This window comes from Schistocerca gregaria, chromosome 3 (assembly GCF_023897955.1).
Source record: "Schistocerca gregaria isolate iqSchGreg1 chromosome 3, iqSchGreg1.2, whole genome shotgun sequence".
NCBI classification, from domain to species: Eukaryota; Metazoa; Arthropoda; class Insecta; order Orthoptera; family Acrididae; genus Schistocerca; species Schistocerca gregaria.
In genome coordinates this window covers 313,740,942-313,755,966 of record NC_064922.1, presented here as the reverse complement: position 1 = coordinate 313,755,966, position 15,025 = coordinate 313,740,942, and the positions used below count along the sequence as shown (strand labels likewise).

At 44.7% G+C, this 15,025-nt stretch overlaps 47 non-coding genes across 47 annotated transcripts; 15 read left to right on the top strand and 32 right to left on the bottom strand.

The window, feature by feature from the left end:
* The first annotated feature begins 107 nt into the window (after positions 1-107).
* Positions 108-179, top strand: Trnaa-cgc (transfer RNA alanine (anticodon CGC)). The gene has a single exon. It is a non-coding gene; the product is annotated as a tRNA-Ala (tRNA).
* A 282-nt stretch (positions 180-461) lies between these two features.
* On the bottom strand, positions 462-533 carry Trnac-gca (transfer RNA cysteine (anticodon GCA)). The gene has a single exon. It is a non-coding gene; the product is annotated as a tRNA-Cys (tRNA).
* A 317-nt stretch (positions 534-850) lies between these two features.
* Positions 851-922, bottom strand: Trnaw-cca (transfer RNA tryptophan (anticodon CCA)). Its single transcript has one exon. It is a non-coding gene; the product is annotated as a tRNA-Trp (tRNA).
* Positions 923-1,040: 118 nt separating this feature from the next.
* On the top strand, positions 1,041-1,112 carry Trnaa-cgc (transfer RNA alanine (anticodon CGC)). The gene has a single exon. It is a non-coding gene; the product is annotated as a tRNA-Ala (tRNA).
* A 282-nt stretch (positions 1,113-1,394) lies between these two features.
* Trnac-gca (transfer RNA cysteine (anticodon GCA)) lies at positions 1,395-1,466 on the bottom strand. The gene has a single exon. It is a non-coding gene; the product is annotated as a tRNA-Cys (tRNA).
* Positions 1,467-1,783: 317 nt separating this feature from the next.
* Trnaw-cca (transfer RNA tryptophan (anticodon CCA)) lies at positions 1,784-1,855 on the bottom strand. Its single transcript has one exon. It is a non-coding gene; the product is annotated as a tRNA-Trp (tRNA).
* A 118-nt stretch (positions 1,856-1,973) lies between these two features.
* Positions 1,974-2,045, top strand: Trnaa-cgc (transfer RNA alanine (anticodon CGC)). The gene has a single exon. It is a non-coding gene; the product is annotated as a tRNA-Ala (tRNA).
* A 282-nt stretch (positions 2,046-2,327) lies between these two features.
* Positions 2,328-2,399, bottom strand: Trnac-gca (transfer RNA cysteine (anticodon GCA)). The gene has a single exon. It is a non-coding gene; the product is annotated as a tRNA-Cys (tRNA).
* Positions 2,400-2,716: 317 nt separating this feature from the next.
* Positions 2,717-2,788, bottom strand: Trnaw-cca (transfer RNA tryptophan (anticodon CCA)). Its single transcript has one exon. It is a non-coding gene; the product is annotated as a tRNA-Trp (tRNA).
* A 471-nt stretch (positions 2,789-3,259) lies between these two features.
* Positions 3,260-3,331, bottom strand: Trnac-gca (transfer RNA cysteine (anticodon GCA)). The gene has a single exon. It is a non-coding gene; the product is annotated as a tRNA-Cys (tRNA).
* Positions 3,332-3,648: 317 nt separating this feature from the next.
* On the bottom strand, positions 3,649-3,720 carry Trnaw-cca (transfer RNA tryptophan (anticodon CCA)). Its single transcript has one exon. It is a non-coding gene; the product is annotated as a tRNA-Trp (tRNA).
* A 118-nt stretch (positions 3,721-3,838) lies between these two features.
* Trnaa-cgc (transfer RNA alanine (anticodon CGC)) lies at positions 3,839-3,910 on the top strand. Its single transcript has one exon. It is a non-coding gene; the product is annotated as a tRNA-Ala (tRNA).
* Positions 3,911-4,192: 282 nt separating this feature from the next.
* Positions 4,193-4,264, bottom strand: Trnac-gca (transfer RNA cysteine (anticodon GCA)). The gene has a single exon. It is a non-coding gene; the product is annotated as a tRNA-Cys (tRNA).
* Positions 4,265-4,581: 317 nt separating this feature from the next.
* Positions 4,582-4,653, bottom strand: Trnaw-cca (transfer RNA tryptophan (anticodon CCA)). The gene has a single exon. It is a non-coding gene; the product is annotated as a tRNA-Trp (tRNA).
* Positions 4,654-4,771: 118 nt separating this feature from the next.
* Positions 4,772-4,843, top strand: Trnaa-cgc (transfer RNA alanine (anticodon CGC)). Its single transcript has one exon. It is a non-coding gene; the product is annotated as a tRNA-Ala (tRNA).
* Positions 4,844-5,125: 282 nt separating this feature from the next.
* Positions 5,126-5,197, bottom strand: Trnac-gca (transfer RNA cysteine (anticodon GCA)). The gene has a single exon. It is a non-coding gene; the product is annotated as a tRNA-Cys (tRNA).
* Positions 5,198-5,514: 317 nt separating this feature from the next.
* Positions 5,515-5,586, bottom strand: Trnaw-cca (transfer RNA tryptophan (anticodon CCA)). Its single transcript has one exon. It is a non-coding gene; the product is annotated as a tRNA-Trp (tRNA).
* Positions 5,587-5,704: 118 nt separating this feature from the next.
* On the top strand, positions 5,705-5,776 carry Trnaa-cgc (transfer RNA alanine (anticodon CGC)). Its single transcript has one exon. It is a non-coding gene; the product is annotated as a tRNA-Ala (tRNA).
* Positions 5,777-6,058: 282 nt separating this feature from the next.
* Trnac-gca (transfer RNA cysteine (anticodon GCA)) lies at positions 6,059-6,130 on the bottom strand. Its single transcript has one exon. It is a non-coding gene; the product is annotated as a tRNA-Cys (tRNA).
* A 317-nt stretch (positions 6,131-6,447) lies between these two features.
* On the bottom strand, positions 6,448-6,519 carry Trnaw-cca (transfer RNA tryptophan (anticodon CCA)). The gene has a single exon. It is a non-coding gene; the product is annotated as a tRNA-Trp (tRNA).
* A 118-nt stretch (positions 6,520-6,637) lies between these two features.
* Positions 6,638-6,709, top strand: Trnaa-cgc (transfer RNA alanine (anticodon CGC)). Its single transcript has one exon. It is a non-coding gene; the product is annotated as a tRNA-Ala (tRNA).
* Positions 6,710-6,991: 282 nt separating this feature from the next.
* Trnac-gca (transfer RNA cysteine (anticodon GCA)) lies at positions 6,992-7,063 on the bottom strand. The gene has a single exon. It is a non-coding gene; the product is annotated as a tRNA-Cys (tRNA).
* Positions 7,064-7,380: 317 nt separating this feature from the next.
* Positions 7,381-7,452, bottom strand: Trnaw-cca (transfer RNA tryptophan (anticodon CCA)). The gene has a single exon. It is a non-coding gene; the product is annotated as a tRNA-Trp (tRNA).
* A 118-nt stretch (positions 7,453-7,570) lies between these two features.
* Trnaa-cgc (transfer RNA alanine (anticodon CGC)) lies at positions 7,571-7,642 on the top strand. Its single transcript has one exon. It is a non-coding gene; the product is annotated as a tRNA-Ala (tRNA).
* Positions 7,643-7,924: 282 nt separating this feature from the next.
* Trnac-gca (transfer RNA cysteine (anticodon GCA)) lies at positions 7,925-7,996 on the bottom strand. The gene has a single exon. It is a non-coding gene; the product is annotated as a tRNA-Cys (tRNA).
* A 317-nt stretch (positions 7,997-8,313) lies between these two features.
* On the bottom strand, positions 8,314-8,385 carry Trnaw-cca (transfer RNA tryptophan (anticodon CCA)). Its single transcript has one exon. It is a non-coding gene; the product is annotated as a tRNA-Trp (tRNA).
* A 118-nt stretch (positions 8,386-8,503) lies between these two features.
* Trnaa-cgc (transfer RNA alanine (anticodon CGC)) lies at positions 8,504-8,575 on the top strand. Its single transcript has one exon. It is a non-coding gene; the product is annotated as a tRNA-Ala (tRNA).
* A 282-nt stretch (positions 8,576-8,857) lies between these two features.
* On the bottom strand, positions 8,858-8,929 carry Trnac-gca (transfer RNA cysteine (anticodon GCA)). Its single transcript has one exon. It is a non-coding gene; the product is annotated as a tRNA-Cys (tRNA).
* Positions 8,930-9,246: 317 nt separating this feature from the next.
* Trnaw-cca (transfer RNA tryptophan (anticodon CCA)) lies at positions 9,247-9,318 on the bottom strand. Its single transcript has one exon. It is a non-coding gene; the product is annotated as a tRNA-Trp (tRNA).
* Positions 9,319-9,436: 118 nt separating this feature from the next.
* Trnaa-cgc (transfer RNA alanine (anticodon CGC)) lies at positions 9,437-9,508 on the top strand. The gene has a single exon. It is a non-coding gene; the product is annotated as a tRNA-Ala (tRNA).
* A 282-nt stretch (positions 9,509-9,790) lies between these two features.
* Positions 9,791-9,862, bottom strand: Trnac-gca (transfer RNA cysteine (anticodon GCA)). Its single transcript has one exon. It is a non-coding gene; the product is annotated as a tRNA-Cys (tRNA).
* A 317-nt stretch (positions 9,863-10,179) lies between these two features.
* On the bottom strand, positions 10,180-10,251 carry Trnaw-cca (transfer RNA tryptophan (anticodon CCA)). Its single transcript has one exon. It is a non-coding gene; the product is annotated as a tRNA-Trp (tRNA).
* A 118-nt stretch (positions 10,252-10,369) lies between these two features.
* On the top strand, positions 10,370-10,441 carry Trnaa-cgc (transfer RNA alanine (anticodon CGC)). The gene has a single exon. It is a non-coding gene; the product is annotated as a tRNA-Ala (tRNA).
* Positions 10,442-10,723: 282 nt separating this feature from the next.
* Trnac-gca (transfer RNA cysteine (anticodon GCA)) lies at positions 10,724-10,795 on the bottom strand. The gene has a single exon. It is a non-coding gene; the product is annotated as a tRNA-Cys (tRNA).
* Positions 10,796-11,112: 317 nt separating this feature from the next.
* Trnaw-cca (transfer RNA tryptophan (anticodon CCA)) lies at positions 11,113-11,184 on the bottom strand. Its single transcript has one exon. It is a non-coding gene; the product is annotated as a tRNA-Trp (tRNA).
* Positions 11,185-11,302: 118 nt separating this feature from the next.
* On the top strand, positions 11,303-11,374 carry Trnaa-cgc (transfer RNA alanine (anticodon CGC)). Its single transcript has one exon. It is a non-coding gene; the product is annotated as a tRNA-Ala (tRNA).
* A 282-nt stretch (positions 11,375-11,656) lies between these two features.
* Trnac-gca (transfer RNA cysteine (anticodon GCA)) lies at positions 11,657-11,728 on the bottom strand. The gene has a single exon. It is a non-coding gene; the product is annotated as a tRNA-Cys (tRNA).
* Positions 11,729-12,045: 317 nt separating this feature from the next.
* Positions 12,046-12,117, bottom strand: Trnaw-cca (transfer RNA tryptophan (anticodon CCA)). The gene has a single exon. It is a non-coding gene; the product is annotated as a tRNA-Trp (tRNA).
* A 118-nt stretch (positions 12,118-12,235) lies between these two features.
* Positions 12,236-12,307, top strand: Trnaa-cgc (transfer RNA alanine (anticodon CGC)). The gene has a single exon. It is a non-coding gene; the product is annotated as a tRNA-Ala (tRNA).
* Positions 12,308-12,589: 282 nt separating this feature from the next.
* Trnac-gca (transfer RNA cysteine (anticodon GCA)) lies at positions 12,590-12,661 on the bottom strand. The gene has a single exon. It is a non-coding gene; the product is annotated as a tRNA-Cys (tRNA).
* A 317-nt stretch (positions 12,662-12,978) lies between these two features.
* Positions 12,979-13,050, bottom strand: Trnaw-cca (transfer RNA tryptophan (anticodon CCA)). The gene has a single exon. It is a non-coding gene; the product is annotated as a tRNA-Trp (tRNA).
* Positions 13,051-13,168: 118 nt separating this feature from the next.
* On the top strand, positions 13,169-13,240 carry Trnaa-cgc (transfer RNA alanine (anticodon CGC)). The gene has a single exon. It is a non-coding gene; the product is annotated as a tRNA-Ala (tRNA).
* Positions 13,241-13,522: 282 nt separating this feature from the next.
* Trnac-gca (transfer RNA cysteine (anticodon GCA)) lies at positions 13,523-13,594 on the bottom strand. Its single transcript has one exon. It is a non-coding gene; the product is annotated as a tRNA-Cys (tRNA).
* A 317-nt stretch (positions 13,595-13,911) lies between these two features.
* Positions 13,912-13,983, bottom strand: Trnaw-cca (transfer RNA tryptophan (anticodon CCA)). Its single transcript has one exon. It is a non-coding gene; the product is annotated as a tRNA-Trp (tRNA).
* A 118-nt stretch (positions 13,984-14,101) lies between these two features.
* Positions 14,102-14,173, top strand: Trnaa-cgc (transfer RNA alanine (anticodon CGC)). The gene has a single exon. It is a non-coding gene; the product is annotated as a tRNA-Ala (tRNA).
* A 282-nt stretch (positions 14,174-14,455) lies between these two features.
* On the bottom strand, positions 14,456-14,527 carry Trnac-gca (transfer RNA cysteine (anticodon GCA)). The gene has a single exon. It is a non-coding gene; the product is annotated as a tRNA-Cys (tRNA).
* A 317-nt stretch (positions 14,528-14,844) lies between these two features.
* On the bottom strand, positions 14,845-14,916 carry Trnaw-cca (transfer RNA tryptophan (anticodon CCA)). The gene has a single exon. It is a non-coding gene; the product is annotated as a tRNA-Trp (tRNA).
* Between the last annotated feature and the right edge of the window lie 109 nt (positions 14,917-15,025).

Below are 15,025 nucleotides of genomic sequence, written 5' to 3'. Positions count from 1 at the left end.
GCTCTTATCATGAATAGGTTCCTCGAACACTTACTGTACCGTTCAAACCTAAGAAATAATGACAGTAGGATCCACGAGAGACTCTTCCCAGATGTACTTGCTCTGGCGGGGGTGTAACTCAGTGGTAGAGTGTCTGCTTCGCATGCAGAAAGTCCTGGGTTCAAATCCCAGCTCCTCCAATTTTTGTTTCTCCGTGCAGCAGTATATGAAAACTTTTGCCTAGCACCATATTCTATCAAATTCAGCGTACAAGATTCTTCCCCAAGCAAGTGGATTTCTTACAGTTCGACGCCTTAGCGGGAGGACGATGACCTGCAAGACCCTGGCCTGCGATCCCCCCATTGAAATGTTGCTCCAAAGCCTTCGGTATGGCGTGCGGAGTGCATCTCAATCATTTCAAACATGTATTTGCAACTAAATGCGACAATCGTTATTTGTTTTTTCAAGATACTGAAAAATGAAGGGGGCACCCGGGATTGAACCGGGGACCTCTCGATCTGCAGTCGAATGCTCTACGACTGAGCTATACCCCCTTTCACAAACTTTCTATCCCCATAACTTAAGGAAAATTGTTATACTCTGTCTGGCTAAAGACGTCTAATCGAGCAAAATATTGCGTAATCATTATCTCTCAGTTATATATTAGCGTTAAACGATATAAATAACAAAAATATTAGACACTTCGCGCCTGGAGAAAGTGCGAGTCGGCGCCTTCACCTTAATGTCAGAATGCGAAAATTCACTAGTAGCTTTTTTCAAGCAGGTTCTGTTCGTCCGTTCTCTGTAATCGTTTGGTATCTGATTAAATTGACATACTCGTCCATGGCTTCCGTAAACGAAAATTACACTGTGACCCCGACGTGATTTGAACACGCAACCTTCTGATCTGGAGTCAGACGCGCTACCGTTGCGCCACGGAGTCGACGCTGCTAAGCTCTTATCATGAATAGGTTCCTCGAACACTTACTGTACCGTTCAAACCTAAGAAATAATGACAGTAGGATCCACGAGAGACTCTTCCCAGATGTACTTGCTCTGGCGGGGGTGTAACTCAGTGGTAGAGTGTCTGCTTCGCATGCAGAAAGTCCTGGGTTCAAATCCCAGCTCCTCCAATTTTTGTTTCTCCGTGCAGCAGTATATGAAAACTTTTGCCTAGCACCATATTCTATCAAATTCAGCGTACAAGATTCTTCCCCAAGCAAGTGGATTTCTTACAGTTCGACGCCTTAGCGGGAGGACGATGACCTGCAAGACCCTGGCCTGCGATCCCCCCATTGAAATGTTGCTCCAAAGCCTTCGGTATGGCGTGCGGAGTGCATCTCAATCATTTCAAACATGTATTTGCAACTAAATGCGACAATCGTTATTTGTTTTTTCAAGATACTGAAAAATGAAGGGGGCACCCGGGATTGAACCGGGGACCTCTCGATCTGCAGTCGAATGCTCTACGACTGAGCTATACCCCCTTTCACAAACTTTCTATCCCCATAACTTAAGGAAAATTGTTATACTCTGTCTGGCTAAAGACGTCTAATCGAGCAAAATATTGCGTAATCATTATCTCTCAGTTATATATTAGCGTTAAACGATATAAATAACAAAAATATTAGACACTTCGCGCCTGGAGAAAGTGCGAGTCGGCGCCTTCACCTTAATGTCAGAATGCGAAAATTCACTAGTAGCTTTTTTCAAGCAGGTTCTGTTCGTCCGTTCTCTGTAATCGTTTGGTATCTGATTAAATTGACATACTCGTCCATGGCTTCCGTAAACGAAAATTTCACTGTGACCCCGACGTGATTTGAACACGCAACCTTCTGATCTGGAGTCAGACGCGCTACCGTTGCGCCACGGAGTCGACGCTGCTAAGCTCTTATCATGAATAGGTTCCTCGAACACTTACTGTACCGTTCAAACCTAAGAAATAATGACAGTAGGATCCACGAGAGACTCTTCCCAGATGTACTTGCTCTGGCGGGGGTGTAACTCAGTGGTAGAGTGTCTGCTTCGCATGCAGAAAGTCCTGGGTTCAAATCCCAGCTCCTCCAATTTTTGTTTCTCCGTGCAGCAGTATATGAAAACTTTTGCCTAGCACCATATTCTATCAAATTCAGCGTACAAGATTCTTCCCCAAGCAAGTGGATTTCTTACAGTTCGACGCCTTAGCGGGAGGACGATGACCTGCAAGACCCTGGCCTGCGATCCCCCCATTGAAATGTTGCTCCAAAGCCTTCGGTATGGCGTGCGGAGTGCATCTCAATCATTTCAAACATGTATTTGCAACTAAATGCGACAATCGTTATTTGTTTTTTCAAGATACTGAAAAATGAAGGGGGCACCCGGGATTGAACCGGGGACCTCTCGATCTGCAGTCGAATGCTCTACGACTGAGCTATACCCCCTTTCACAAACTTTCTATCCCCATAACTTAAGGAAAATTGTTATACTCTGTCTGGCTAAAGACGTCTAATCGAGCAAAATATTGCGTAATCATTATCTCTCAGTTATATATTAGCGTTAAACGATATAAATAACAAAAATATTAGACACTTCGCGCCTGGAGAAAGTGCGAGTCGGCGCCTTCACCTTAATGTCAGAATGCGAAAATTCACTAGTAGCTTTTTTCAAGCAGGTTCTGTTCGTCCGTTCTCTGTAATCGTTTGGTATCTGATTAAATTGACATACTCGTCCATGGCTTCCGTAAACGAAAATTTCACTGTGACCCCGACGTGATTTGAACACGCAACCTTCTGATCTGGAGTCAGACGCGCTACCGTTACGCCACGGAGTCGACGCTGCTAAGCTCTTATCATGAATAGGTTCCTCGAACACTTACTGTACCGTTCAAACCTAAGAAATAATGACAGTAGGATCCACGAGAGACTCTTCCCAGATGTACTTGCTCTGGCGGGGTGTAACTCAGTGGTAGAGTGTCTGCTTCGCATGCAGAAAGTCCTGGGTTCAAATCCCAGCTCCTCCAATTTTTGTTTCTCCGTGCAGCAGTATATGAAAACTTTTGCCTAGCACCATATTCTATCAAATTCAGCGTACAAGATTCTTCCCCAAGCAAGTGGATTTCTTACAGTTCGACGCCTTAGCGGGAGGACGATGACCTGCAAGACCCTGGCCTGCGATCCCCCCATTGAAATGTTGCTCCAAAGCCTTCGGTATGGCGTGCGGAGTGCATCTCAATCATTTCAAACATGTATTTGCAACTAAATGCGACAATCGTTATTTGTTTTTTCAAGATACTGAAAAATGAAGGGGGCACCCGGGATTGAACCGGGGACCTCTCAATCTGCAGTCGAATGCTCTACGACTGAGCTATACCCCCTTTCACAAACTTTCTATCCCCATAACTTAAGGAAAATTGTTATACTCTGTCTGGCTAAAGACGTCTAATCGAGCAAAATATTGCGTAATCATTATCTCTCAGTTATATATTAGCGTTAAACGATATAAATAACAAAAATATTAGACACTTCGCGCCTGGAGAAAGTGCGAGTCGGCGCCTTCACCTTAATGTCAGAATGCGAAAATTCACTAGTAGCTTTTTTCAAGCAGGTTCTGTTCCTCCGTTCTCTGTAATCGTTTGGTATCTGATTAAATTGACATACTCGTCCATGGCTTCCGTAAACGAAAATTTCACTGTGACCCCGACGTGATTTGAACACGCAACCTTCTGATCTGGAGTCAGACGCGCTACCGTTGCGCCACGGAGTCGACGCTGCTAAGCTCTTATCATGAATAGGTTCCTCGAACACTTACTGTACCGTTCAAACCTAAGAAATAATGACAGTAGGATCCACGAGAGACTCTTCCCAGATGTACTTGCTCTGGCGGGGGTGTAACTCAGTGGTAGAGTGTCTGCTTCGCATGCAGAAAGTCCTGGGTTCAAATCCCAGCTCCTCCAATTTTTGTTTCTCCGTGCAGCAGTATATGAAAACTTTTGCCTAGCACCATATTCTATCAAATTCAGCGTACAAGATTCTTCCCCAAGCAAGTGGATTTCTTACAGTTCGACGCCTTAGCGGGAGGACGATGACCTGCAAGACCCTGGCCTGCGATCCCCCCATTGAAATGTTGCTCCAAAGCCTTCGGTATGGCGTGCGGAGTGCATCTCAATCATTTCAAACATGTATTTGCAACTAAATGCGACAATCGTTATTTGTTTTTTCAAGATACTGAAAAATGAAGGGGGCACCCGGGATTGAACCGGGGACCTCTCGATCTGCAGTCGAATGCTCTACGACTGAGCTATACCCCCTTTCACAAACTTTCTATCCCCATAACTTAAGGAAAATTGTTATACTCTGTCTGGCTAAAGACGTCTAATCGAGCAAAATATTGCGTAATCATTATCTCTCAGTTATATATTAGCGTTAAACGATATAAATAACAAAAATATTAGACACTTCGCGCCTGGAGAAAGTGCGAGTCGGCGCCTTCACCTTAATGTCAGAATGCGAAAATTCACTAGTAGCTTTTTTCAAGCAGGTTCTGTTCGTCCGTTCTCTGTAATCGTTTGGTATCTGATTAAATTGACATACTCGTCCATGGCTTCCGTAAACGAAAATTTCACTGTGACCCCGACGTGATTTGAACACGCAACCTTCTGATCTGGAGTCAGACGCGCTACCGTTGCGCCACGGAGTCGACGCTGCTAAGCTCTTATCATGAATAGGTTCCTCGAACACTTACTGTACCGTTCAAACCTAAGAAATAATGACAGTAGGATCCACGAGAGACTCTTCCCAGATGTACTTGCTCTGGCGGGGGTGTAACTCAGTGGTAGAGTGTCTGCTTCGCATGCAGAAAGTCCTGGGTTCAAATCCCAGCTCCTCCAATTTTTGTTTCTCCGTGCAGCAGTATATGAAAACTTTTGCCTAGCACCATATTCTATCAAATTCAGCGTACAAGATTCTTCCCCAAGCAAGTGGATTTCTTACAGTTCGACGCCTTAGCGGGAGGACGATGACCTGCAAGACCCTGGCCTGCGATCCCCCCATTGAAATGTTGCTCCAAAGCCTTCGGTATGGCGTGCGGAGTGCATCTCAATCATTTCAAACATGTATTTGCAACTAAATGCGACAATCGTTATTTGTTTTTTCAAGATACTGAAAAATGAAGGGGGCACCCGGGATTGAACCGGGGACCTCTCGATCTGCAGTCGAATGCTCTACGACTGAGCTATACCCCCTTTCACAAACTTTCTATCCCCATAACTTAAGGAAAATTGTTATACTCTGTCTGGCTAAAGACGTCTAATCGAGCAAAATATTGCGTAATCATTATCTCTCAGTTATATATTAGCGTTAAACGATATAAATAACAAAAATATTAGACACTTCGCGCCTGGAGAAAGTGCGAGTCGGCGCCTTCACCTTAATGTCAGAATGCGAAAATTCACTAGTAGCTTTTTTCAAGCAGGTTCTGTTCGTCCGTTCTCTGTAATCGTTTGGTATCTGATTAAATTGACATACTCGTCCATGGCTTCCGTAAACGAAAATTTCACTGTGACCCCGACGTGATTTGAACACGCAACCTTCTGATCTGGAGTCAGACGCGCTACCGTTGCGCCACGGAGTCGACGCTGCTAAGCTCTTATCATGAATAGGTTCCTCGAACACTTACTGTACCGTTCAAACCTAAGAAATAATGACAGTAGGATCCACGAGAGACTCTTCCCAGATGTACTTGCTCTGGCGGGGGTGTAACTCAGTGGTAGAGTGTCTGCTTCGCATGCAGAAAGTCCTGGGTTCAAATCCCAGCTCCTCCAATTTTTGTTTCTCCGTGCAGCAGTATATGAAAACTTTTGCCTAGCACCATATTCTATCAAATTCAGCGTACAAGATTCTTCCCCAAGCAAGTGGATTTCTTACAGTTCGACGCCTTAGCGGGAGGACGATGACCTGCAAGACCCTGGCCTGCGATCCCCCCATTGAAATGTTGCTCCAAAGCCTTCGGTATGGCGTGCGGAGTGCATCTCAATCATTTCAAACATGTATTTGCAACTAAATGCGACAATCGTTATTTGTTTTTTCAAGATACTGAAAAATGAAGGGGGCACCCGGGATTGAACCGGGGACCTCTCGATCTGCAGTCGAATGCTCTACGACTGAGCTATACCCCCTTTCACAAACTTTCTATCCCCATAACTTAAGGAAAATTGTTATACTCTGTCTGGCTAAAGACGTCTAATCGAGCAAAATATTGCGTAATCATTATCTCTCAGTTATATATTAGCGTTAAACGATATAAATAACAAAAATATTAGACACTTCGCGCCTGGAGAAAGTGCGAGTCGGCGCCTTCACCTTAATGTCAGAATGCGAAAATTCACTAGTAGCTTTTTTCAAGCAGGTTCTGTTCGTCCGTTCTCTGTAATCGTTTGGTATCTGATTAAATTGACATACTCGTCCATGGCTTCCGTAAACGAAAATTTCACTGTGACCCCGACGTGATTTGAACACGCAACCTTCTGATCTGGAGTCAGACGCGCTACCGTTGCGCCACGGAGTCGACGCTGCTAAGCTCTTATCATGAATAGGTTCCTCGAACACTTACTGTACCGTTCAAACCTAAGAAATAATGACAGTAGGATCCACGAGAGACTCTTCCCAGATGTACTTGCTCTGGCGGGGGTGTAACTCAGTGGTAGAGTGTCTGCTTCGCATGCAGAAAGTCCTGGGTTCAAATCCCAGCTCCTCCAATTTTTGTTTCTCCGTGCAGCAGTATATGAAAACTTTTGCCTAGCACCATATTCTATCAAATTCAGCGTACAAGATTCTTCCCCAAGCAAGTGGATTTCTTACAGTTCGACGCCTTAGCGGGAGGACGATGACCTGCAAGACCCTGGCCTGCGATCCCCCCATTGAAATGTTGCTCCAAAGCCTTCGGTATGGCGTGCGGAGTGCATCTCAATCATTTCAAACATGTATTTGCAACTAAATGCGACAATCGTTATTTGTTTTTTCAAGATACTGAAAAATGAAGGGGGCACCCGGGATTGAACCGGGGACCTCTCGATCTGCAGTCGAATGCTCTACGACTGAGCTATACCCCCTTTCACAAACTTTCTATCCCCATAACTTAAGGAAAATTGTTATACTCTGTCTGGCTAAAGACGTCTAATCGAGCAAAATATTGCGTAATCATTATCTCTCAGTTATATATTAGCGTTAAACGATATAAATAACAAAAATATTAGACACTTCGCGCCTGGAGAAAGTGCGAGTCGGCGCCTTCACCTTAATGTCAGAATGCGAAAATTCACTAGTAGCTTTTTTCAAGCAGGTTCTGTTCGTCCGTTCTCTGTAATCGTTTGGTATCTGATTAAATTGACATACTCGTCCATGGCTTCCGTAAACGAAAATTTCACTGTGACCCCGACGTGATTTGAACACGCAACCTTCTGATCTGGAGTCAGACGCGCTACCGTTGCGCCACGGAGTCGACGCTGCTAAGCTCTTATCATGAATAGGTTCCTCGAACACTTACTGTACCGTTCAAACCTAAGAAATAATGACAGTAGGATCCACGAGAGACTCTTCCCAGATGTACTTGCTCTGGCGGGGGTGTAACTCAGTGGTAGAGTGTCTGCTTCGCATGCAGAAAGTCCTGGGTTCAAATCCCAGCTCCTCCAATTTTTGTTTCTCCGTGCAGCAGTATATGATAACTTTTGCCTAGCACCATATTCTATCAAATTCAGCGTACAAGATTCTTCCCCAAGCAAGTGGATTTCTTACAGTTCGACGCCTTAGCGGGAGGACGATGACCTGCAAGACCCTGGCCTGCGATCCCCCCATTGAAATGTTGCTCCAAAGCCTTCGGTATGGCGTGCGGAGTGCATCTCAATCATTTCAAACATGTATTTGCAACTAAATGCGACAATCGTTATTTGTTTTTTCAAGATACTGAAAAATGAAGGGGGCACCCGGGATTGAACCGGGGACCTCTCGATCTGCAGTCGAATGCTCTACGACTGAGCTATACCCCCTTTCACAAACTTTCTATCCCCATAACTTAAGGAAAATTGTTATACTCTGTCTGGCTAAAGACGTCTAATCGAGCAAAATATTGCGTAATCATTATCTCTCAGTTATATATTAGCGTTAAACGATATAAATAACAAAAATATTAGACACTTCGCGCCTGGAGAAAGTGCGAGTCGGCGCCTTCACCTTAATGTCAGAATGCGAAAATTCACTAGTAGCTTTTTTCAAGCAGGTTCTGTTCGTCCGTTCTCTGTAATCGTTTGGTATCTGATTAAATTGACATACTCGTCCATGGCTTCCGTAAACGAAAATTTCACTGTGACCCCGACGTGATTTGAACACGCAACCTTCTGATCTGGAGTCAGACGCGCTACCGTTGCGCCACGGAGTCGACGCTGCTAAGCTCTTATCATGAATAGGTTCCTCGAACACTTACTGTACCGTTCAAACCTAAGAAATAATGACAGTTGGATCCACGAGAGACTCTTCCCAGATGTACTTGCTCTGGCGGGGGTGTAACTCAGTGGTAGAGTGTCTGCTTCGCATGCAGAAAGTCCTGGGTTCAAATCCCAGCTCCTCCAATTTTTGTTTCTCCGTGCAGCAGTATATGAAAACTTTTGCCTAGCACCATATTCTATCAAATTCAGCGTACAAGATTCTTCCCCAAGCAAGTGGATTTCTTACAGTTCGACGCCTTAGCGGGAGGACGATGACCTGCAAGACCCTGGCCTGCGATCCCCCCATTGAAATGTTGCTCCAAAGCCTTCGGTATGGCGTGCGGAGTGCATCTCAATCATTTCAAACATGTATTTGCAACTAAATGCGACAATCGTTATTTGTTTTTTCAAGATACTGAAAAATGAAGGGGGCACCCGGGATTGAACCGGGGACCTCTCGATCTGCAGTCGAATGCTCTACGACTGAGCTATACCCCCTTTCACAAACTTTCTATCCCCATAACTTAAGGAAAATTGTTATACTCTGTCTGGCTAAAGACGTCTAATCGAGCAAAATATTGCGTAATCATTATCTCTCAGTTATATATTAGCGTTAAACGATATAAATAACAAAAATATTAGACACTTCGCGCCTGGAGAAAGTGCGAGTCGGCGCCTTCACCTTAATGTCAGAATGCGAAAATTCACTAGTAGCTTTTTTCAAGCAGGTTCTGTTCGTCCGTTCTCTGTAATCGTTTGGTATCTGATTAAATTGACATACTCGTCCATGGCTTCCGTAAACGAAAATTTCACTGTGACCCCGACGTGATTTGAACACGCAACCTTCTGATCTGGAGTCAGACGCGCTACCGTTGCGCCACGGAGTCGACGCTGCTAAGCTCTTATCATGAATAGGTTCCTCGAACACTTACTGTACCGTTCAAACCTAAGAAATAATGACAGTAGGATCCACGAGAGACTCTTCCCAGATGTACTTGCTCTGGCGGGGGTGTAACTCAGTGGTAGAGTGTCTGCTTCGCATGCAGAAAGTCCTGGGTTCAAATCCCAGCTCCTCCAATTTTTGTTTCTCCGTGCAGCAGTATATGAAAACTTTTGCCTAGCACCATATTCTATCAAATTCAGCGTACAAGATTCTTCCCCAAGCAAGTGGATTTCTTACAGTTCGACGCCTTAGCGGGAGGACGATGACCTGCAAGACCCTGGCCTGCGATCCCCCCATTGAAATGTTGCTCCAAAGCCTTCGGTATGGCGTGCGGAGTGCATCTCAATCATTTCAAACATGTATTTGCAACTAAATGCGACATTCGTTATTTGTTTTTTCAAGATACTGAAAAATGAAGGGGGCACCCGGGATTGAACCGGGGACCTCTCGATCTGCAGTCGAATGCTCTACGACTGAGCTATACCCCCTTTCACAAACTTTCTGTCCCCATAACTTAAGGAAAATTGTTATACTCTGTCTGGCTAAAGACGTCTAATCGAGCAAAATATTGCGTAATCATTATCTCTCAGTTATATATTAGCGTTAAACGATATAAATAACAAAAATATTAGACACTTCGCGCCTGGAGAAAGTGCGAGTCGGCGCCTTCACCTTAATGTCAGAATGCGAAAATTCACTAGTAGCTTTTTTCAAGCAGGTTCTGTTCGTCCGTTCTCTGTAATCGTTTGGTATCTGATTAAATTGACATACTCGTCCATGGCTTCCGTAAACGAAAATTTCACTGTGACCCCGACGTGATTTGAACACGCAACCTTCTGATCTGGAGTCAGACGCGCTACCGTTGCGCCACGGAGTCGACGCTGCTAAGCTCTTATCATGAATAGGTTCCTCGAACACTTACTGTACCGTTCAAACCTAAGAAATAATGACAGTAGGATCCACGAGAGACTCTTCCCAGATGTACTTGCTCTGGCGGGGGTGTAACTCAGTGGTAGAGTGTCTGCTTCGCATGCAGAAAGTCCTGGGTTCAAATCCCAGCTCCTCCAATTTTTGTTTCTCCGTGCAGCAGTATATGAAAACTTTTGCCTAGCACCATATTCTATCAAATTCAGCGTACAAGATTCTTCCCCAAGCAAGTGGATTTCTTACAGTTCGACGCCTTAGCGGGAGGACGATGACCTGCAAGACCCTGGCCTGCGATCCCCCCATTGAAATGTTGCTCCAAAGCCTTCGGTATGGCGTGCGGAGTGCATCTCAATCATTTCAAACATGTATTTGCAACTAAATGCGACAATCGTTATTTGTTTTTTCAAGATACTGAAAAATGAAGGGGGCACCCGGGATTGAACCGGGGACCTCTCGATCTGCAGTCGAATGCTCTACGACTGAGCTATACCCCCTTTCACAAACTTTCTATCCCCATAACTTAAGGAAAATTGTTATACTCTGTCTGGCTAAAGACGTCTAATCGAGCAAAATATTGCGTAATCATTATCTCTCAGTTATATATTAGCGTTAAACGATATAAATAACAAAAATATTAGACACTTCGCGCCTGGAGAAAGTGCGAGTCGGCGCCTTCACCTTAATGTCAGAATGCGAAAATTCACTAGTAGCTTTTTTCAAGCAGGTTCTGTTCGTCCGTTCTCTGTAATCGTTTGGTATCTGATTAAATTGACATACTCGTCCATGGCTTCCGTAAACGAAAATTTCACTGTGACCGCGACGTGATTTGAACACGCAACCTTCTGATCTGGAGTCAGACGCGCTACCGTTGCGCCACGGAGTCGACGCTGCTAAGCTCTTATCATGAATAGGTTCCTCGAACACTTACTGTACCGTTCAAACCTAAGAAATAATGACAGTAGGATCCACGAGAGACTCTTCCCAGATGTACTTGCTCTGGCGGGGGTGTAACTCAGTGGTAGAGTGTCTGCTTCGCATGCAGAAAGTCCTGGGTTCAAATCCCAGCTCCTCCAATTTTTGTTTCTCCGTGCAGCAGTATATGAAAACTTTTGCCTAGCACCATATTCTATCAAATTCAGCGTACAAGATTCTTCCCCAAGCAAGTGGATTTCTTACAGTTCGACGCCTTAGCGGGAGGACGATGACCTGCAAGACCCTGGCCTGCGATCCCCCCATTGAAATGTTGCTCCAAAGCCTTCGGTATGGCGTGCGGAGTGCATCTCAATCATTTCAAACATGTATTTGCAACTAAATGCGACAATCGTTATTTGTTTTTTCAAGATACTGAAAAATGAAGGGGGCACCCGGGATTGAACCGGGGACCTCTCGATCTGCAGTCGAATGCTCTACGACTGAGCTATACCCCCTTTCACAAACTTTCTATCCCCATAACTTAAGGAAAATTGTTATACTCTGTCTGGCTAAAGACGTCTAATCGAGCAAAATATTGCGTAATCATTATCTCTCAGTTATATATTAGCGTTAAACGATATAAATAACAAAAATATTAGACACTTCGCGCCTGGAGAAAGTGCGAGTCGGCGCCTTCACCTTAATGTCAGAATGCGAAAATTCACTAGTAGCTTTTTTCAAGCAGGTTCTGTTCGTCCGTTCTCTGTAATCGTTTGGTATCTGATTAAATTGACATACTCGTCCATGGCTTCCGTAAACGAAAATTTCACTGTGACCCCGACGTGATTTGAACACGCAACCTTCTGATCTGGAGTCAGACGCGCTACCGTTGCGCCACGGAGTCGACGCTGCTAAGCTCTTATCATGAATAGGTTCCTCGAACACTTACTGTACCGTTCAAACCTAAGAAATAATGACAGTAGGATCCACGAGAGACTCTTCCCAGATGTACTTGCTCTGGCGGGGGTGTAACTCAGTGGTAGAGTGTCTGCTTCGCATGCAGAAAGTCCTGGGTTCAAATCCCAGCTCCTCCAATTTTTGTTTCTCCGTGCAGCAGTATATGAAAACTTTTGCCTAGCACCATATTCTATCAAATTCAGCGTACAAGATTCTTCCCCAAGCAAGTGGATTTCTTACAGTTCGACGCCTTAGCGGGAGGACGATGACCTGCAAGACCCTGGCCTGCGATCCCCCCATTGAAATGTTGCTCCAAAGCCTTCGGTATGGCGTGCGGAGTGCATCTCAATCATTTCAAACATGTATTTGCAACTAAATGCGACAATCGTTATTTGTTTTTTCAAGATACTGAAAAATGAAGGGGGCACCCGGGATTGAACCGGGGACCTCTCGATCTGCAGTCGAATGCTCTACGACTGAGCTATACCCCCTTTCACAAACTTTCTATCCCCATAACTTAAGGAAAATTGTTATACACTGTCTGGCTAAAGACGTCTAATCGAGCAAAATATTGCGTAATCATTATCTCTCAGTTATATATTAGCGTTAAACGATATAAATAACAAAAATATTAGACACTTCGCGCCTGGAGAAAGTGCGAGTCGGCGCCTTCACCTTAATGTCAGAATGCGAAAATTCACTAGTAGCTTTTTTCAAGCAGGTTCTGTTCGTCCGTTCTCTGTAATCGTTTGGTATCTGATTAAATTGACATACTCGTCCATGGCTTCCGTAAACGAAAATTTCACTGTGACCCCGACGTGATTTGAACACGCAACCTTCTGATCTGGAGTCAGACGCGCTACCGTTGCGCCACGGAGTCGACGCTGCTAAGCTCTTATCATGAATAGGTTCCTCGAACACTTACTGTACCGTTCAAACCTAAGAAATAATGACAGTAGGATCCACGAGAGACTCTTCCCAGATGTACTTGCTCTGGCGGGGGTGTAACTCAGTGGTAGAGTGTCTGCTTCGCATGCAGAAAGTCCTGGGTTCAAATCCCAGCTCCTCCAATTTTTGTTTCTCCGTGCAGCAGTATATGAAAACTTTTGCCTAGCACCATATTCTATCAAATTCAGCGTACAAGATTCTTCCCCAAGCAAGTGGATTTCTTACAGTTCGACGCCTTAGCGGGAGGACGATGACCTGCAAGACCCTGGCCTGCGATCCCCCCATTGAAATGTTGCTCCAAAGCCTTCGGTATGGCGTGCGGAGTGCATCTCAATCATTTCAAACATGTATTTGCAACTAAATGCGACAATCGTTATTTGTTTTTTCAAGATACTGAAAAATGAAGGGGGCACCCGGGATTGAACCGGGGACCTCTCGATCTGCAGTCGAATGCTCTACGACTGAGCTATACCCCCTTTCACAAACTTTCTATCCCCATAACTTAAGGAAAATTGTTATACTCTGTCTGGCTAAAGACGTCTAATCGAGCAAAATATTGCGTAATCATTATCTCTCAGTTATATATTAGCGTTAAACGATATAAATAACAAAAATATTAGACACTTCGCGCCTGGAGAAAGTGCGAGTCGGCGCCTTCACCTTAATGTCAGAATGCGAAAATTCACTAGTAGCTTTTTTCAAGCAGGTTCTGTTCGTCCGTTCTCTGTAATCGTTTGGTATCTGATTAAATTGACATACTCGTCCATGGCTTCCGTAAACGAAAATTTCACTGTGACCCCGACGTGATTTGAACACGCAATCTTCTGATCTGGAGTCAGACGCGCTACCGTTGCGCCACGGAGTCGACGCTGCTAAGCTCTTATCATGAATAGGTTCCTCGAACACTTACTGTACCGTTCAAACCTAAGAAATAATGACAGTAGGATCCACGAGAGACTCTTCCCAGATGTACTTGCTCTGGCGGGGGTGTAACTCAGTGGTAGAGTGTCTGCTTCGCATGCAGAAAGTCCTGGGTTCAAATCCCAGCTCCTCCAATTTTTGTTTCTCCGTGCAGCAGTATATGAAAACTTTTGCCTAGCACCATATTCTATCAAATTCAGCGTACAAGATTCTTCCCCAAGCAAGTGGATTTCTTACAGTTCGACGCCTTAGCGGGAGGACGATGACCTGCAAGACCCTGGCCTGCGATCCCCCCATTGAAATGTTGCTCCAAAGCCTTCGGTATGGCGTGCGGAGTGCATCTCAATCATTTCAAACATGTATTTGCAACTAAATGCGACAATCGTTATTTGTTTTTTCAAGATACTGAAAAATGAAGGGGGCACCCGGGATTGAACCGGGGACCTCTCGATCTGCAGTCGAATGCTCTACGACTGAGCTATACCCCCTTTCACAAACTTTCTATCCCCATAACTTAAGGAAAATTGTTATACTCTGTCTGGCTAAAGACGTCTAATCGAGCAAAATATTGCGTAATCATTATCTCTCAGTTATATATTAGCGTTAAACGATATAAATAACAAAAATATTAGACACTTCGCGCCTGGAGAAAGTGCGAGTCGGCGCCTTCACCTTAATGTCAGAATGCGAAAATTCACTAGTAGCTTTTTTCAAGCAGGTTCTGTTCGTCCGTTCTCTGTAATCGTTTGGTATCTGATTAAATTGACATACTCGTCCATGGCTTCCGTAAACGAAAATTTCACTGTGACCCCGACGTGATTTGAACACGCAACCTTCTGATCTGGAGTCAGACGCGCTACCGTTGCGCCACGGAGTCGACGCTGCTAAGCTCTTATCATGAATAGGTTCCTCGAACACTTACTGTACCGTTCAAACCTAAGAAATAATGACAGTAGGATCCACGAGAGACTCTTCCCAGATGTACT